At 40.8% G+C, this 17,789-nt stretch overlaps 1 long non-coding RNA gene across 4 annotated transcripts in view; it reads left to right on the forward strand.

Moving 5' to 3' along the window:
- Positions 1 to 16,546, forward strand: part of LOC103899191 — a 23,761-nt gene extending 7,215 nt beyond the window's left edge. For 2 of the 4 annotated variants that reach the window (XR_657586.1, XR_657589.2), the window contains exons 4-6: positions 5,433 to 5,590; positions 8,577 to 8,718; positions 13,602 to 16,546. This is a non-coding gene — a long non-coding RNA (uncharacterized LOC103899191). Of the gene's footprint in view, positions 1 to 5,432; positions 5,591 to 8,576; positions 8,719 to 12,146 lie in introns of all 4 variants that reach the window. The other 2 variants (XR_657587.1, XR_657588.1) reach the window with 2 other exon arrangements.
- Positions 16,547 to 17,789: the final 1,243 nt, after the last annotated feature.

The following is a 17,789-nucleotide window of genomic DNA, read 5'->3' on the forward strand; positions in this document are numbered from 1 at the left end:
AAAAAGACAGAAAAGAAGTGGGGGGGGGGGGGAGAAAGAAACAAAGGGTTTCCCTTCTCTTTTTCCCCATTAAATTGTCTTTCATATCCTCGCTTGGCTTCCACACCCCAAGTTTAAAGGTGTTTAGCTAGTGGTGTGCCTGTCATTACCTGCTCTGTGTGACTTAGGAGTTTTAGTAAAATTGAAACTCAAAAGGCTTCATAAATGTGGAACAGGGCTGCCGCTGTTAGTGGTATTAGAAGACCTAGCACATTGCTGGTACTTGACTAATAATAAATAATAGCAACAATGACAAAAGAGATGACTGATTTGAACGCAGCTCTGTGCCCTGTATAGGATGGACCGTAAAAGATTCTAATGTAGCAGTTTGTGTAGTTGTTCGGAGATCAATAACAGTCCCGTAAATTTACTTTACTGTTTCTCTCGGTGAACAAGGATACATAGCTTAAGAAGAAGATTTATTAGTCAGTGATCTACAGCATAACCTGAGGTGGCACAATAGTAGTATTTTCTATTAATGCACTAAATTATAGGGATAGCAAACAAATGTGTTTGGTGTGTACTGAATGACTATTATTAAAGTAAAATACAACAAAAATTGGAATAGTACTTCCTGAGAACCAGAAAGATGCACTTCATATTTTGTAGTACATATCTTTTCTTAGTTCTTGGTTTGGGGACTGATTAAAACCTGGTCATTAGCACCTGACAGTCCTACCTGGAGTTAGCCAAAGCAAGACTCTCCTAAGCTGGTCTTTCCTCTGTGCCTGTTACTCCGTGTGCCTGATGCATACTGCTTTTTATTGAGGAGTCTTTCTTGTGGACCAACTACGGAGAAGGTGTGAAGATGAATTTTGGGAAGGACTTTGGTAGGCTGTCAGTGCATGAACAGTTTTAATAATAAAAATGTTAAAAACATAACAATGGTTTTGTTCTTGTTGGTTGATTGCAATAATATTGCAAAGTGAAAGTAGAATCTTGATCCTAACCTCCACCTCCCCAGGACTAGACTAAAGACTTTTACCATTGTTGCAGTGAAAAATCTCTCAGCACCAACTCAATTTGGTTAAGAAAAGAGGGTAAAAGCATGAATAGGGTTGATTTCCTTAAGCAGTTTAGCACGCTGCTGATCACAGAAGTTAAAAAAAAAAAAAAAAGCCAATCAATATTCAAGTAGGTAACAAACCCGCCTTTGTGAAATGGGATTTTCTTTGTATAGCACGAAGAAATAATTCCATCCATAAAGCATTTACAAGAGATATGAGACTGTAAAGGATCTCCTGAATCTTTGAATCCAGACCTAGCTATTATGTGACTACATTAGTAAAAAATATGTTAGTAATGTGATTTGTATATATTCTGCATGAACACATGAAGTTTCATCTTAAAATTAGCATTACTCTTGTTGTGCTCTGTTCCAGGATCCTGCTTTACTGAAGGTTGGATACAATCATATCGTTAAATGTTTGTCACACTGAACATTTTAAATGTATTTTTATATGTTTTTGAACACAGAAAAAAACCCCAAACACAACGTAACCATGACACAAAGTAGCTATTATGTCCATTATAAAAGACATTTGTATTGCTGACGTTGGAAAGGAGGGTGCAATCTTCAGACATCCATGCCAGTATTTTGGGTAACAACATTTTTATTGAAAAGTAAAACCAGGATTGAGCTTTGTTTGGTTGACTATTTTTTATTTTTTTCCAAATAGAAAGTTCCAAAAAGGAGTCCAAGTGAGTGCTATAAATTATTTTATAAGACAACTGTAGGTTGTATATTACAAAACAACTAAATGAAACTAACCAGAAAGCCTTGGGATTAAGCAGATGAAAAGACCATTCCAGATGGAAAAGAGCTCAAGAGCCAGAGCTGCCCAGAGTCCAGAATGCTCTGTCAAAATTAGGTTATATTAGTGTAGTCTTGAAAAGGAGGTTTGGAAAAGAGGCAGAGTTGAGACAGCAGTTAAACTGTGTTTGACAGGCTAAATGGAATACATTTCCTAGCTCCAAATGGCTGCCCAGCGCTCCTGTAACGGGTTTTTTGCTCAAAGCATAACGAGAAGAGAACAGGGAAAATTATTTCATTTGTCCAGACTATAATCAATCACTTCCAGGAAAAGAAGTCTTTCGTGATTTTCCAGCAGCAATACGAGTTGTTAAATATATTAGTTAGTTGTACAAGTTGCCTTATGAAAGAAAAAATGAAAAGTTATTAGAGAAACAAGTAAGATGCACAAAATTAATCTGTAAATGTATAACTATTCTTAGTCATTCTGCTGTCTTTGTGCCTCGATCCATGCCTTTTTTTTCTTTATTGTCTCTAAACTGCCAGTAGCCATAAAAGCATAAAAGCAATAGGAAGGATGGAGAAGTCTCAAAAGAAAAGGGATTTTTCATCTGGCAACATGTCCAGCCTCAAAGCCATAAAGACCTTTCCTGAAACTTTAGGATTGCAAAAGCTTACTGAGTTTTGCCAGATTATTTTATTTGCTTCTGATGGAAATTCCCTAATGGTACTGGTGGTTTCTGGACAGTGATATAAATGATTACACAAGGTGATGGTAGGCAAATGATTAAAAAGTACTCTGCACAGCTATAATATCCAAGAATTTCTGAGTACCTAAATCTGTATTGTCTTATCTAGTCAGGAGAATATTATCACCCCCAAATTTAAACAGCAGGGAAGCTGAATCACAGGAAAGTCAGTCTTATTCCCATTGAAATCAACGTTATAATGCCTGGACACTGCCTTTGGTGTATCGGTTGCAAGACTGAACCCAGGATAGTAAGGATTTGATTTTGCATGCCTATGTGCACTTAAAAGAAAAGGGTAGAGAAATTGTCCTTTTTTGTGTGTGTGTGCTGCATGCTCTGAAAGCCACTTTACTCAGGGAGCACAAGAACAGGTCCAGTGCTTCTACCTTTCCTAGACTCTTCAGGGGCTTGGATGGAGGAAAAAGATGATGAGCCCAAACTAATCTCCCCAAGTCAAAAAAAAAAAAAAAAAAAAAAAAAAAAAAAAAAAAAAAAAAAAAGTTAGTGGGTGTGCTAATTATTACCTTCCAGGAGTCATTTGACATCCAGGAATTTTCTACAGGCAATATTGTGTCTAACACAAAACTCTGATATTTTGCAAAGACTCTCTGGAAGGTCCCCTGCACAGATTAGTATCAGGTAAATTTGTTACTGAAGCAGCAATGAATGGATGGAGTCTCAGCTGTGGTCCTGAACATGCCTACACGGTGCTCTCCTGCTTTGCAGGAATCAGGAAAGCCGTCTCTTCTCCTATCGTTCTCCTTTCAATGCCACCTGAATCAGTCTGTTATCTTGGAAAAGACTAGGTTCTTTAAGTCAGTTCACAAGCGGATAGCTCTAAAGTGTAGATTTAGGTATTATGTAGCTACGTGTCAGTTTTATGGACATAATCCTTCAGTTTTAACTGAGCTTTTTAATTTCACCTAAAAAAGAAGCCAACTGAATTCTTCCAACCCCATTTAATTCCCATCTCTGTGTGCAGCTTCACTTTATGTTTCTTATAACAAAAAGGCTTTTAAAGTTGATAAATGGCTGCAAAGATTTGGCTTTTACTTTGTTGCTTTTCTGTTTATTTAACCACGAGCAGTTCTTTTAGTCCTGACCTCAGCCTTGTCAAATAGACTGTGTTTGTCAAACCGCTCATGCTCCCATTAACTCCTAGCTGTTTCAATTGTCATGTTTGATGAATGGCTCAAATACTGCTAGCATCATTAAAAGTAGGGATACTGAGGGAAGTATTATGTTATACTGAGTCCAAATACACACCATAAATAGGAAAATTCTAAGCAAAGAAAATCTTTTATTGCATAAAGGAAATTGCAAGTGGTTTAAAACTAATCTCTTTTAATGCCATCTTTCATATGTGCAGGAGACAAGAAAAAGCCCCTCGGGTTTCATGGTTGGTATTATCTCTTTATGGTTAAAGAACATTAGTAGCTTTATAACCCTATTTATGCAGAGTTCATGCGAGTGTTTGGGTCTGCTTGGGGGAACGGGCCTGCTTAGTGTGAACAAAAGCGACAGAACCGTTCCCACAGTGCTCTGTAGGTCCAGAGGGTCTGTCCCTTCCCAAAACAGAGCCTGCTGTTTCTGTAAGTCAGGGCTTCCTCTAAACGAAGCTACGCAGCACAATTATTACACGTTATTTCCCCCTCCTAGGCTGACGGAGGCACCGCAGCTCCGGGGTGCACGGTGCTGGGCGTCCTGGCCCCCATCCAGCGGTGCCCTTGGCTCTGCCTGCCTGAGCAGTAACCACAGCTGAGCTTTCTCTAATGACCTGCCGGTAAAAGCTGCGCGAGTTCAGGCTTGCGAGGGTCTGGCAGAACTCGGTTCTCCGGTTACGCTCAAGCTAGTGTTTCAGTTTATATTGTCTGGTGCTCTTGTCTGCCCTTTGTCGTACTTACAGCAAGTAAGTGCTAGCAAGAAGCAGAGTTCAGGATTAGTGCTGGGAAGTTGGGTAATGGCTTCAGCAGAAAGAATAAATATTTTTGTTATTGTTGATGTTGTGTTGTTGTTTTGAATGCTGGGCTTTTTTTAACTGTTGAAGTCTACCTAAAGGCCAAAGAACTTCTGTTCGGGTAATTTTTTACGTTTTTGAGGCAGATAAAATTATTCAGATTAATATTTATACAGATACATTTAAACATGCAAAGTTATACACTTCTAGACTGATGGCCTTGTTATGCTTATTAGGCTCAAGACAGTTACTGGGGGGGGTTTATGATTTTGTTTAAAAAAAAAATTGTAATTCTAACTATACGTGCATATACGTATAGGTTGGTTCTAATATTCCTGAGTGTTACTCATGTGGAATTTTCATCATGAATAAGTACACTGCTGCAGTATATTTTTCCTGGATGGTGATACAAACCATTACAATGAGGACAGCAGACAAACCCTTAAAGCAATTCTGAAATGGCAGCAGAAGTAGGTCCTCAAAGTTTATGTTTTCCCAAGCTACAGCAGCACATCGTGGGTTTTTTCCTTAGTAGAAGATAGAAAGGATTTATTGATCTCAGTCTTTTATGAAAGATGGAGAAAGCAAAGCAACTTCCAGTTGTGTCAGAAACTATATCAGCCAGCGTTTGCCTCCGGTGAGTGTAACTCTGCCTGGTCGCTTGAGTGCAAACAATGGCAGAAACAGTCTCTCTGCTATCGCAGCTAACTCAAACTTTAGTTTTTGAAATGATCTTTCTAAAACTTTAGTTTTAGAAAAACTTCAGTTTCTAAACTTCAGTTTCAGAAAGATGATGCAGGATGTCAGTTGCTGAGCTTGAGGCATCATTGCCCTAAGTTAATTTTTTGCATCACAGCCAAAGAATAAATGTAAAGGTGTAGCGAGAAGCATCAATAGTTAATGGATTCACTTACGTCCTTTTTCCCTTTCTTAGATGCCCTAAGCAGCAGAGCGCAGAGGTGGGCTGTGGGCTTCCAGCAACTTACCGCTGCCAGGGAGGATGGGAGCGTGGGCAGCTAGCTCCGCAGAAGCCGTGGTCCTGACAGCACCTGGTGTATTCGAACCACCCCTCTCACCCCACGCACCCACTGGGTGAGTGATAACATTTGTTATTTGCTCCCAGGTGGAAAGGTGCTTCTCTTTGTCTGGACTAGATTACGCAGGTTTGTACGTATTTAGATTGCAGTGATCTGGATGTCAGCTATATAAACTTATTCAACGCTTTTCATCCAGACAAGCCCTGAAATGGTATTACTGTATATAATCATGAATGTGTGTTCCTTTCCTGGGAGGCCTCAGGTACCTGATGTTTGTTGCCTAGGACCCTAAATATATATTTGGTTTCTTAAATAGTTGTGGGCGTTTTTTTAATCAATGGAGTTCATCACAGTTCTTTTGTTATTCACTGAGTGATAGTACTGTTAATGAGCAAAATACTTTCATTAGAACAAATACTTTTTTCAGCCTCAATTGTATTCTTGTTTCTGTCTGTACCAGAATTAAATATTAATCAAAACAAAGTAGGAAAGCTGCAATCATTCCCTGATGAGGCTTCCTGCATTTTTAATCACGATTTGTTGGTGTCACTGGTTTTCTGTTACTCTCAGGAGTACTGAAACCTACAGAATATGGACTCATTTGATTAACCACATTTGAACTGAGCCTATAGGAACAGGCCCTGTATTTAATATTGCTTTCTATGGAACAGGATTATAACCATCAGGGTAGCTGCATCTCAGAATTAAATACAAATATGTACTATACATAGGTAGGTACTGAGCCCCCAACCCACACTTGCTCTCCCACTAAAAATCCGTGAGACCGGCATTTATGAGAAAATAGACTCGGAGGTCTGCAGGCTCAGCTGGTCTCTAAAGAAACGTGATCTTGACCTGGAAAAGTGGGATTGGAGATGTCAGTATCTGCACACTTGTTAAATCAGTGAAATGAAGAATTTGGCTCATAGTTCACCGAAAAGGCATCAGCAAGGTTAAAGCAAAACATAAGAAAAAGCTTGTTTGCTATGCCCCCTTGTTCAGCATATAAATGATACTGTCAGGAGTTCTGAAGTGAGCGCTGCAGTCTTTTCCTGGAAAGCATCATTGGCAGAAAAATAATTTTCAGCAGAACTCAAGAACTGAGGGGAAAAAAATGGTATAAATCAGTTAACAAGTTGACCCACAGGCAGCCAGACTAAAGAGGCCTCATTTCCTATGGATTTCTGTCTCTTCAGCCTCATGGTCTGCTTTCCAGCTCTCCACCACCACCAGCCCTCCCTGTCCTTCGTGCCTCCAGCACCTGGCAGGAAGGACTGTATGCGTGGCCAGGGCAGCGCTGCTGCGTACACGGTCCCGGGCTGCCCCCATTTTGCACAGGACTTGTAAGAACTTGACAGTCGTTGAGACCTCTGCCCTTCTGTAAAATGGAGTTAAAAACTGGGGGGAAAGAGCAAACAGATGACAGGCAAACACTCGTACAACACGATTATGTTGTAACCTCATTTCCCTAAGGAGCTGTATATTTTTGTGAGTAGTTGGTATTTTTAGAGATTGGATGTTTGACTTATTTTTAAATGCGAGTAAAAAGATGCGTAGAAATGATCACAGAGAGGTGGCACCACTCTTTCTCTGAGTAAATAGCCACAAAGCCATTCCAGATTGCCATATTCCACAACATACATATCCTAACCCTACTGCCTATACCCCTTGGATTAGGCTGCGCCCCAGACGTTGAGGACCCAAAGTGCAGAAGCCCTGTAGCAAACAAGCCTGCCTCCCTTGTATAGTAGTCACCAGGATTGCCACGTTTATGCCATCTAGACATGTTAACATTTGAAAGAGAATTTGAAATTGAAGGAATGAATCCTACTCGACAAAACAAAAGACAACACCAGTTTCTCCCTGGGAATGACCCTGGCGGTGTCAGTAGAATTGCAATGTGTTAATTTATTCCAGCATTTCTGAGCTGGGGGGTTCTCTTTAATAATATATGTCAAATTTCCTCTATAATGACCTATTAAAATTCTAGGGCTGACTCAATGCAGCTATGATATCTTCGGTATCCTGCAGCATAGTTGGCAGAGCAAGTACACACTTTTCATTTCTTTACTCTGTTTTTCTTGCTTGCTTGTCACTTCAGTTTGCCCATGAGTGTTTGCCTTGCGCAGTTCCCACCCAGAAAGAATGCTAGGGCTGGGTGGTAAATAAGGGACAAAGATAGTATTAACATAGATAACAATGAGTTTTTGTGGGTGTGGCTTTTCAGAAAGAAATTTTTGAAGAAATTTTGTGTCATTTGACATTTTATAGCTTTTATTAAGCAAAATAAATTTATATGTTTGCATTTTTATTCAAATCAATTAAGCTAGAGGCAGGGTTTTTTTTTTCTCAGTTTTGAAATTCATAAAGGTGTGACTGAAAAGAATTATTTTCCCTGACATTAAAATGTTAAATCATCATCAGAACTTGCCTTTGGGCTCACAGGCAATAATGTGTGCATCTCCTGTTCTCCGTTTTACTTTTGTCTCACATGCATAACGTAAGACCCCTACTTTTTTCAAAGAATGTGCATCTTTCTAGTACTATGTAGTTTGGACAAATTTAGCTAATAAGTTACATGTGCAACTAGTCCTTGCTGGTTAGAGAGTTCTTGGTATTTCTCCTTTCATTTTTCCCTTTCCAACGTATACATTCTACAAAGCTTGAAAGCTTTGGAAAGGACTAGATGTAACTTAATCACTTTTATTAATAATTTAGAAATATTAACTTGGACCTAAATTTTGTTTTTCCCTTTCTCTTTGTCTTTTCTGGACTAAGAAAAGTATTTCTAGCAGTGGCAAAAATACTGGCGTTGTCCCACAGTGCCCAGAAACCATAGGAAAGAGTAGCCAGTGTAAATGGCAAATGAAATTTTTAGTCATATTGTGTGAACTCTGACTCTCACCAAAGTGAGTGAGGCTGGAATTCCCTCATGGTATATCTTTGTGCTATAAAATATCATGTTGTCTGATTGCTACAAAAGTTCTGATTTTATTATCTAACACTACTTTCTGCTTGTCTTTTTGTCGTTGTCCCTCTAGTCATGTGAATTTTCAGCCCACCCAGCTTGACTGAGCATTTCTGTCTGGAAGCATCTTGGGAGCAGCTTTCTTCTGAGGTACCTGGTACTTGCTGCTTTTGCTTGAGCATCCTAGAAATTCAGGGGTCATCTTAACTTCAAAGGTATGAGAACTACTGCACTCAGATAAACTGTAGTTTGAGAGATGAATAATCAGCTGCTTACAAGAATATTTCAGTGGCCTTCCCTGCGATTCTGTGTTGCTGTTGTTTTGTTTTACTATTTCTAAATACTCTGTAATGGATCAGCTCCTACAAATTACTTAGAGGCGTCCTCCAGGCTAGACCTTTGCCCAGCTTTAAAGATAGTTTTCCTGGGTTTCATTAGGTCATCAGATCACTGCTTATTATGAGTCTAAATCACCGAGACTTAAGTGATGCAGAGAACCTAGCTAACTCACAAAAGCTGAGGGTATCCAAGTTGTTATGGTCTGGCACATAACTGTCCTAAGAAGGAGTTAAATATTACATGGAGCCGGGAATCCCCATGTCTGAGTTCTGCACCAAAGACATTGGATTCCAAATCATCACAATTGCTTGTTTTTCCGAAAACACAAACACCCTTCTGACCTCTCTAATTTTCTGATATAAACTAAGAATCGTTTCATGATAATCAGAGTCAAGTATCAGTTCCAGAAAGCCATCGCTATGCATTATAGGCACTTATGCACATTAAAAAACAAAACAAAACAAGCAATCTACCACTTTCCAGGATTAATGCTATGAAACATTTTATGGGTGGTCCACAAGTGGACAGAATGTTGCACTAATGTGTGACTGCATGGCAATTAAGCTTAATTAGGGAAGGTTTTGAAAAAGACAGATGAAAGTAAATTATGGGAATGAAAGCAACTGTGCTTTTGGGGACCACACTCTGCTACATTAGTTCAGTGAAGTGTTCCTAAAAATGTCCCCTGTCTGTCACATTCTGACACACATCCAACAGTTTGTCAAACCAAGCATTTTCCTCTAGGAGGAGGAATCTCTTAGGAGCACATTCTTCACCCGGTCTCTGCTGAACTCACTGGCTTCTTCAGGAGACAGCTGCACTTCCATAGTAAGAGCAGCAGATGACCCTTAATACGCAGCCATCCGGTTTAGTTTAGTATTGCCTCTTTTCTACATGGAGTAGCAGAGGTAATGATGAATGTGGGTTTTCATTTTCATGTGTGTGCCTGGGGAATTTTTTCACAATTTCATATTTTTAATGCTTTCTCAGATTCATAACTGAGCATCCCATATGGAACATTTGATTCTAGTTCCAGTGATTTTTCCCTGGTGAGAAGACCTCGGTAAGCAGACCTGGAGCAGTTCCCAGGCTTCCACACTGCATGGTTCGAGAGCATCTCATCAAACAGGCTCTTTCATAGCAGAGGGCTTCGGGGTTTCTGTGCTCAGAGACAGACTGTTTCAGGGCTAGGTGCCTATTCCCTCTCCTAGAGAATTTTAAAGGAAACAAAATTTAACACACTGAAATACTCAGTGAAACAGAATTGCTTTTTTCTCTGCTCTGGACTAGATGGTTGTTACTGCAGGCACCATTATAGTATGCTATGGTATATTGGATTTTATTAAATTATGGAAAATAATTAAGTAGAAAAGCAGGAAAAAAAGGCTACACAGTCAGATCTTTTTTTAGCTTGGATAGTGTCTGGTATTGCTTTCCACCAGGACACCGGGATGCTTTTTTTCCCTAATGAACTTTTTATGTCCGAGATGAAATACAGATTCTGCGGACAATTTATTAAGAAAAACATCAGTTTCATGTGAGCAGTTTTCAGACCAATAGGGAATTTATATGTGGAAATCATATATGGGTATAGGGAAACACCTCATAAAAAGAATGACTACATGGTCAGCAGCTGTAATTTATGTGCATTTTTTTTTAATAAAAAAATGTGTGTTCAGACCAATCTTTTCTTTTTTATTGCAGCTCAGCAAGGTAGCCTCAACTGTAGTTGTTTAACCTTCTGACTTACTTTGTTTTGTTTTTGAAAAAAGAAAGCTAAAACCAGCACTCTGTGTTTTCAGTTACGAAGCCTATTCATATGTAAAAGGTGCAGTAAGGACACCTTTCTCCACTGAAGGAAGCTGAAGTAAGTGTTGATAAAAATATCACACATAAAAGAGTGTGTTAAAAATGAAAACAGAGAGACAATAGGATGCTAAATATAAAAAAGAAGCTAGTTCTGGGATTTGATTGCTGAGCATGAACGGCTGTGCACAGATAATCCAGATACACCTCCTTATGCCTAAACTCTGCATGTTAGATAATGTTTGTCTGCACATACACAGATGCAAAATTTGCAAATGATGTGTGTCCATAAGTGACAACTTCCTACAGGTCAAATTTTGTGGAACCAATCCAATTAAAAATTATATTCCTCGAAAGGATTCTGTAACCAAACCTCTAGATGGGAATCTCATATTTAGCACAAAATGCTATTTCTGAAGAGAGATCCCCTTAGCTGGGAACCTTATTCAGATCCCCTACTTGCCTCCACATCTGTGGCTGGAAAGTGAAGGCTCAGCCGAAAGGTTGCTGGTCTGTGAGGTAATGAGAAACTCCAGGGTATGCCTGGATCCGTGGTAATGTAACACCTGGGAGGCGAGCTGGCACAGTCTCCTTGGCAGAGTTGTTACGAGCCCTCCATAGACCCATTCCTTCATGGAGATGATTAGATGTTGGGGGAAGCCTGATGTAGTTATGCAGCAGTAGGTGAACAAACCATTTCCCCACTAAAAGCCTGAAACCAGCATTTATTACTTCCTGTTATGTCACAGAAACATCACTCATCTGTCATTTTGACGATAGCCACTCTCTTTTCATCTTCTTCATCTTCCTGAAAAGCTCTGCCCTGCACCTCTTTTACACATGCTGTAAATGCTCCCCTCCAGCAGGTTTCCCAAGATCTGCAGTATTCCTGCTGCCACCTCCTGCAGCAGCCAGACCTCTCGGAATCCCTGGGACCGACTCTGAAAGGAATTCTCCAACTTGAATAAATTAGTCGGGGCAAAGTCTGGCATTCACCTTTTGTTCAGTTAATGTCAGGGAGAATTCACCTGGATCAGTACTGGCTACTTAACAGGAACCTACAGGGCATTAGGATTTGGCCTTCTGTGATTTGGATCCTTTCTAAATTATAGTTTATGCCAGAATGCTGCAACGTTATGTGTTGGAAGAGCCAGGGAAAAGCAAATTTTTACAGCTCTCGGAGACCTGCAACAGCAGCCGGAGCTATTCTCTCTACTCTCTCCCCACACCGCAAGCCTTCATGAGGCTTTAAAGCCAGGGAAATCGAGGCATATGAAAGGGACCTGCCAAAAAAAATACTAATGGAGCAAACAAGTCCATTATTCCCAGTTTTCTAGGAGACACATTTCAGTCTGTATGTACTATATTTCTGCAAGAGGTGTTTAATATTTACAGGTGAAGGAACTCAGGCTTGCTGGTTTTCTTGGATTCCTTTCTAACCTGCCCTCGTTTCTTTTTTCCCCACCTCCTTCCCTCTTTTGTGGCTTTCCGGTGTAAGTGCCCACAGCAACCCCCTGTTCAGGATCCAGGAGTAATCCTTCACCGCAGGAATAAGGTGGACTTCGGCGACAGCCGCCGAAATGCCAAGATCACACATTCCCAGCGCCCTGCCCTGCCAGCGGCGGGAGGAAACTCCAGTTTATGTTAATAAGGTGTGGAGGGTGGCCAAAATATTTTGTGAGTTTTCCGGCTTGAAAGGGTAATGAAGCTACCTCTGTCTCAGTACGTTGGCACGGGAGCAAGCTAAACAACTGGGAAATGTGTTTCAAAGGAGAAATACAGAGCACAAACTCCCCGGGTTTTGCACTTCCACTGGGGGCTGAGCTTTGCCTCCTTCCACCTTTTTTCCAGGCTGGCGGCTCCCCTTCGCACAAAAAGAGGGATGGATGGGGGAGGGCGAGTGAGCTGTTTCTACGGATTAGCTTCAGGCAGCTCTCACCAGACTGAACGTTACACTCAAAAGCATTTCTTAGTTTATACCAAAATAATGAATTGTTTAGTACGTAAAGTAAACCCAGAAAGTTGTTCCTGTAAATTTGGTATAAAATCTACCTATTTATTAGCTTTGAGCAAAAGAAACCTCCACGCTGCTGCGAGCACGGTCAGATTCTTTGGGCGCGCTTCAAAAAGCTCGCTCTTTTTGTCATTCCTCTCTGACCTCCTCCCTGCTAGTCCCGGGATGAAAAGCAAGCCAAAGATCTGCTGAGAAATGGGCCGAGCCACTGCTGACCTTTGCAAATCCAATTTCTTCAAAGCGAGAGCTAATCGACGTGTTCCCACGCTGTGTATTGCTGAAACGTACGATGCAATTCAAGGAATGAATTCACCATGGTGCAATCTCATTTTGAATCCAGTTTTCTTGCTATGTGTCAGAGGGTGAAGGAGGCAGAGTGTGGTACAAGTTATAAACAGCAGTCACACACAAGTTTCACAAACCACGTTAAGTCTGTCTTTGAAAGATTTTGTACTTTGGAGGGGTTCTTTCCCTTAAAATTTAAAATGCATTAGCCTACTCCCCTTCTACTTTCCTCCCCCTCCAAAACAGAGAGACATTTTGTAGTGATTTAAAAGAAAAATAAGCCAATGAGAGTTTGTACTGCATAATCTCCAAATAGAAAAAAAAAATAGCTCTCTGGGCGTATTATCTGATGTGTAACTGAGGTTACACATTGGAGAGATGTGTCTGGGGAGATTTGCATGCACAGGAGCTGTAGGTGAATGGGATGATGATACAGGAAGAGCTTTAAAATTCATATTTAAAATTCAGATTCTCTCTCTCACTTTGCATATCAGATTTGGTACGAGTGCTATTCCTGTTTTACAGCAGTGAGAGCGGTCCCCTCTGTGCGAAGTTTTGCAATCTCTGCTAGGTACCACAGGTGTGCCTGCAGGATCTGTGCAGGAGAAGCATATTGGCATTCCTAACCTAAATCTTATAATCTTGTTTCAACAGGTGCATGGAGACTGGCCCCCTCCCTCTGTTTTCCAGAAGGAGCTGCTGTTTGTTTCCCGTGCAGCTGGCCAAACCCTGCCTGACCCCAGCGCCGGGTAGCCTGATACACCCGACGTGAGCGAGCGGCGATGCAGTGCAGCCTGCTTACGTGCCCCGAGCGGTGCCTGTTTGCATAACGATGCCACTTTTTGTCTGGGGCAAAAGGGACGGAAGAGGACTCTCATTCCTCATTCAGCTACTGTGGGGCATATGTCACGGGTAGCACATCTCAAGCCATTTCGTCAGCGCCAGAGAGAGGAGTTACGTCATTCCCAGCATGGGGTTGGGTTTGGTGTGCCTCTCTTGGGAGGCTGCCTGTCCAGCTGGGAAGCCGTGGCATGGCAGGCAGCCGCCAAGCTGCTCCACTTTTGGTGCCTTACCACAGGCCTCCCGGCGCATGGTGTATCCCGCCAGTTTGGTCGTGTAGTAGAACCAGGGATATTGCGACCTATTTATTTATTTCATTATCGTCTTCGTTGCACAAATGTAATTCCATTAGAGCTGATGTAATGTAGAATCAGGCCCTTGGGGTAATGGGCTAAACTATATTCTGGCTGTGTAAGCTGAAGACTTTCAGAGGAAGCCTCAATGCTCTCATTTTTTGGTTGTCCTTAGCAGAGCAAATGAAAATATATCATTGTTCTCAAGATTGCTGAATAAAGCAAGTCCTTTTTAAAATTTTATTTCCATAGCCATAAATAGTAAATTTCATCCATTCATGACTGGTTTATAAAAGAGTTTGCTAACTAACCAGATCTGGAGAACTTTCTTTCTCAGCAAGTATTGCAATAAGAGAATTGTTTGTGTTTTTGTTACTTTCCCAATATTTTTGTTGTTCTCTTTCCTAAGACATGATTAGATTTTCCAGTCTTCTGGACATCAAAGATTTTGGAGAAGAGATTGTATAAACTGGATAGGTAACAGCTGTTACCAGACGGATTTACTGGTAGAAAGGGGAGAGGGCTAATTTCTTTTATGTGCTTCCTCCCACTGCTGGCACCTTTCACTGTGGCACACTGTTCCTGTCCTGTGACAGGGAATATCTTTGCACAGAGGGAGCCCTTGTCCACAGGATTACACCTACCTTTGGATTTCGCTGTTATTTATAAGTAACTTTTCCACATGCCTTCATCATAGCTCTTTTACCTGCTGTTCCAGTAGTTTATTAGAGAGAAAAGAATAGGAGAGCAGCTCTAACTGTGGTAGTTAATGGCACTGACTTAGAGATTTTCACTTCTGAGCTTTTCAAGTCAGAATTTTTGTTTGCTCCACTTCTGGACATCTTAGGACACTTTAAAGTGGATTTATTTCTGTAAAATAAAAAATTGTACAGTGAATTCCCCAAGAAAGGCCACACAGGACTGAAGCAGGGTTTCAGCTTGAATAAAAACTGCAGTCTCTCTGCTGCACCCTCCCATTTAACGTGGGAATGAACATTTGCATGAATCCTCTTTATTTCCTCATCTGGTGTAAAATTCCTTGTAAAATTCTTTAGGAAAGATCTTGGAGGGGAAATGCTGATTTGTAGTATTGCAAAGTACTAGCTGGTAAAATAGATTGTGTGCGTGTATGACAACGTGATTTTTGCATATTACCATGCCAACAATATCTGATCCCATTCAGATAACAGTAAAGCGACCTACAGCTTTGACCAGATTCAAAGAAAGTCACACTACTTCTACTCTTTCTTATTTTAGGTTTGATCTACTTGCTTTCACATTTGCATGTTGTGTTTTAAAGTACCCACCCTCACGTTTTTCAAGCTTCAGCAAAAGACAGCACTTTCAATATTTATTGTCTGCAAAAAATGTCCTATGAATATTCTAAGACATCCAATCTGATCTAAAAATTTAAGAGGGCCTGGCAACTAGTCTCCTTCTTCCTGAGGTAACCGGGATGAATACTTTTGATCCTTCCCTGCTCTGAGCAACTTTAGAGTCTATTGCTATTGCAGGAGAAGAGACTCTGGCTTCACCCAGTTTGTGAGGATCCTCAGACCTTTGCAAAAATGCTCAGTTTCTCACAGAGTTTGACCCTTTTCTGAAAGCTGGCCTGGGGGCACTGGGCACCTCATCTGGGAGAACACCACTGGAGCAGATAATTCATGTCAAAGGCAGCTGGGCTGCTGTCGGAAGACTGAATCCTGGCTGGAGAAGGACAGAACAGAAGCCATGTCCAAAAAACCATCTCTAATGTGATTTTGGGTTCTTTTTTTCATTACGCTCTAGGCCTCAATTAATTTCAAACGTTTTTCTTCCGTCTCCTTCATTTGCTCCCTGACTACTGCTCCATATATTTAAAGCTAATGACCCCGAAAAGAGAGGAAGTCCTTTTAAAAGAGCTACTGAGCTTTTGTGCTAAGCCCAGAATATTTTTTTCTGCACAACCAGTGGAGAAATGAGAACATCTCTGCCAGCTTCAAGGTGAAATTCTCCATCTTTAGTGAGTGTTTAGACTGCAATCAAGATGAAACTTCAAAGGCAAAACTACAGAGGAGGCTCACAGGCTAGGTGGGCAGTTTGCTGCAGGAGCAGGGAAATAAGCCTTATCCACTGCTCCTCTTGTAGTGGGAATTTGCCATTCAGCTGGCACTGTAAACACAGCAAAGAGGTTTTATCACGAAGAAGAAGTCTGAAAAGGTGTCAGTTTGCAAAATTGAAGGAGCTGGCAGGATTTAAATTCCAGAAACAAAACTGCTATGATAATTGTTTTCCCTTTTGTTCATTTTGTCTGATTATAGTCCAGAGCGAAAAATATTTCAGTAGCTTGCAAAGCTGGAAGCTAACCAGGTTATCAAAATGAGCTCCAGCTCACTGAGGGATAGCAAGAAATATGTTTTTCTTCTTTAGGATGTTGTTAATAGTTTTGTATTGCTTGCCAGCTTATTAAAACTTTGATTTGATTTGAGAGGAGGCGGCTAATTGAGGAAGATCCTTGATTTTTCTTTGAAGAAAACAAGTTTGCTGTGTACAATTCATACAAATAGGGAAAGAGGTGTCTGACTAATAATGAAAGGTACGGTGAAATCTAGATTGCAGTCCCTGTTTTACACATAGCCCTTTCCATACGCCGAGTTAGGACCTGGGCAGGTGAATGTCACCCTAACAGCCTACTTACACTGAAAAATTACTCCTGTTATCTTGGGTTCCCCAGGCCCTGTACTAGCACACACAGAATTAAACATACTTAGCGCTTGTACATTGGTAAAGATTGGTGTAAATCACAACCTTTTAATGATATGTTAAACAGGACAGCCTCTCGTATCCAGAAGAGGAGATCTTGTAGGTAAGCCTAACAATCAGGAGGAACTTGTGCCGGTGGCCATGCCAAAAGATTGCTAAGCTATGAAAGCAATAGAAAATTCAGGTACAGTATCTCACAGACTACTGTAATTTTTAAAGTGAGATTTTTGAGCTTTTGTACAGGTAAAGTAGGTCTAGTTAAAGCTACATGAAATATTTTTTTCGCTTCACTCTACAAGCTGTTTGCACAGGAGTTACAGGCCTAAGTTACCAGTGCGCTGTTGATAGACATTGCAATCATTATTTTTACTACTTCCTTATCATTTATTTGGAGCTCTGCAGTGACAGTAATAACAATTAAAAAAAAAAAAATCATTAGCTTGACTAAGTATTTGCCACAAAGGAACGCTTATTCATGGTGACTTTAAAATGTCATAGCCCTGCTCTGAAGTGGTACAGAAACTGTGAAGTTTAATGTTTATAGCCAACAGGGGATTAAAGCTTTGTGGCTCTGGTACTCCACTATGAACACATAACAATATTTTTCTTCTAACATAGTTGCATCTTGTTGTGGTTTAACCCCAGCCAGCAACTGAGCATCACACAGCTGCTCACTTACTCCCCCCATGGTGGGATGGAGGAGAGAATCGGAAGAGTAAAAGTGAGAAAACTTGTGGGTCGAGATAAGAGCAGTTTAGTAATTGAAATAAAATAAAATAGTAGTAATCATAATAATTAATAATAATATACAAAGCAAGTGATGCACAATGCACAATGCAATTGCTCACCACCCGCCGACCGATGCCTAGCCCGAGCAGCGGCCCCCCCGGCCAGCTTTCCCCCAGTTCATGTACTGGGCATGGCGTCACATGGTATGGAATATCCCTCCGGCCAGTTTGGGTCAGCT

The sequence above is a fragment of the Aptenodytes forsteri genome, unplaced genomic scaffold (assembly GCF_000699145.1).
Source record: "Aptenodytes forsteri isolate BGI_AS27 unplaced genomic scaffold, ASM69914v1 Scaffold195, whole genome shotgun sequence".
NCBI classification, from domain to species: domain Eukaryota; kingdom Metazoa; phylum Chordata; class Aves; order Sphenisciformes; family Spheniscidae; genus Aptenodytes; species Aptenodytes forsteri.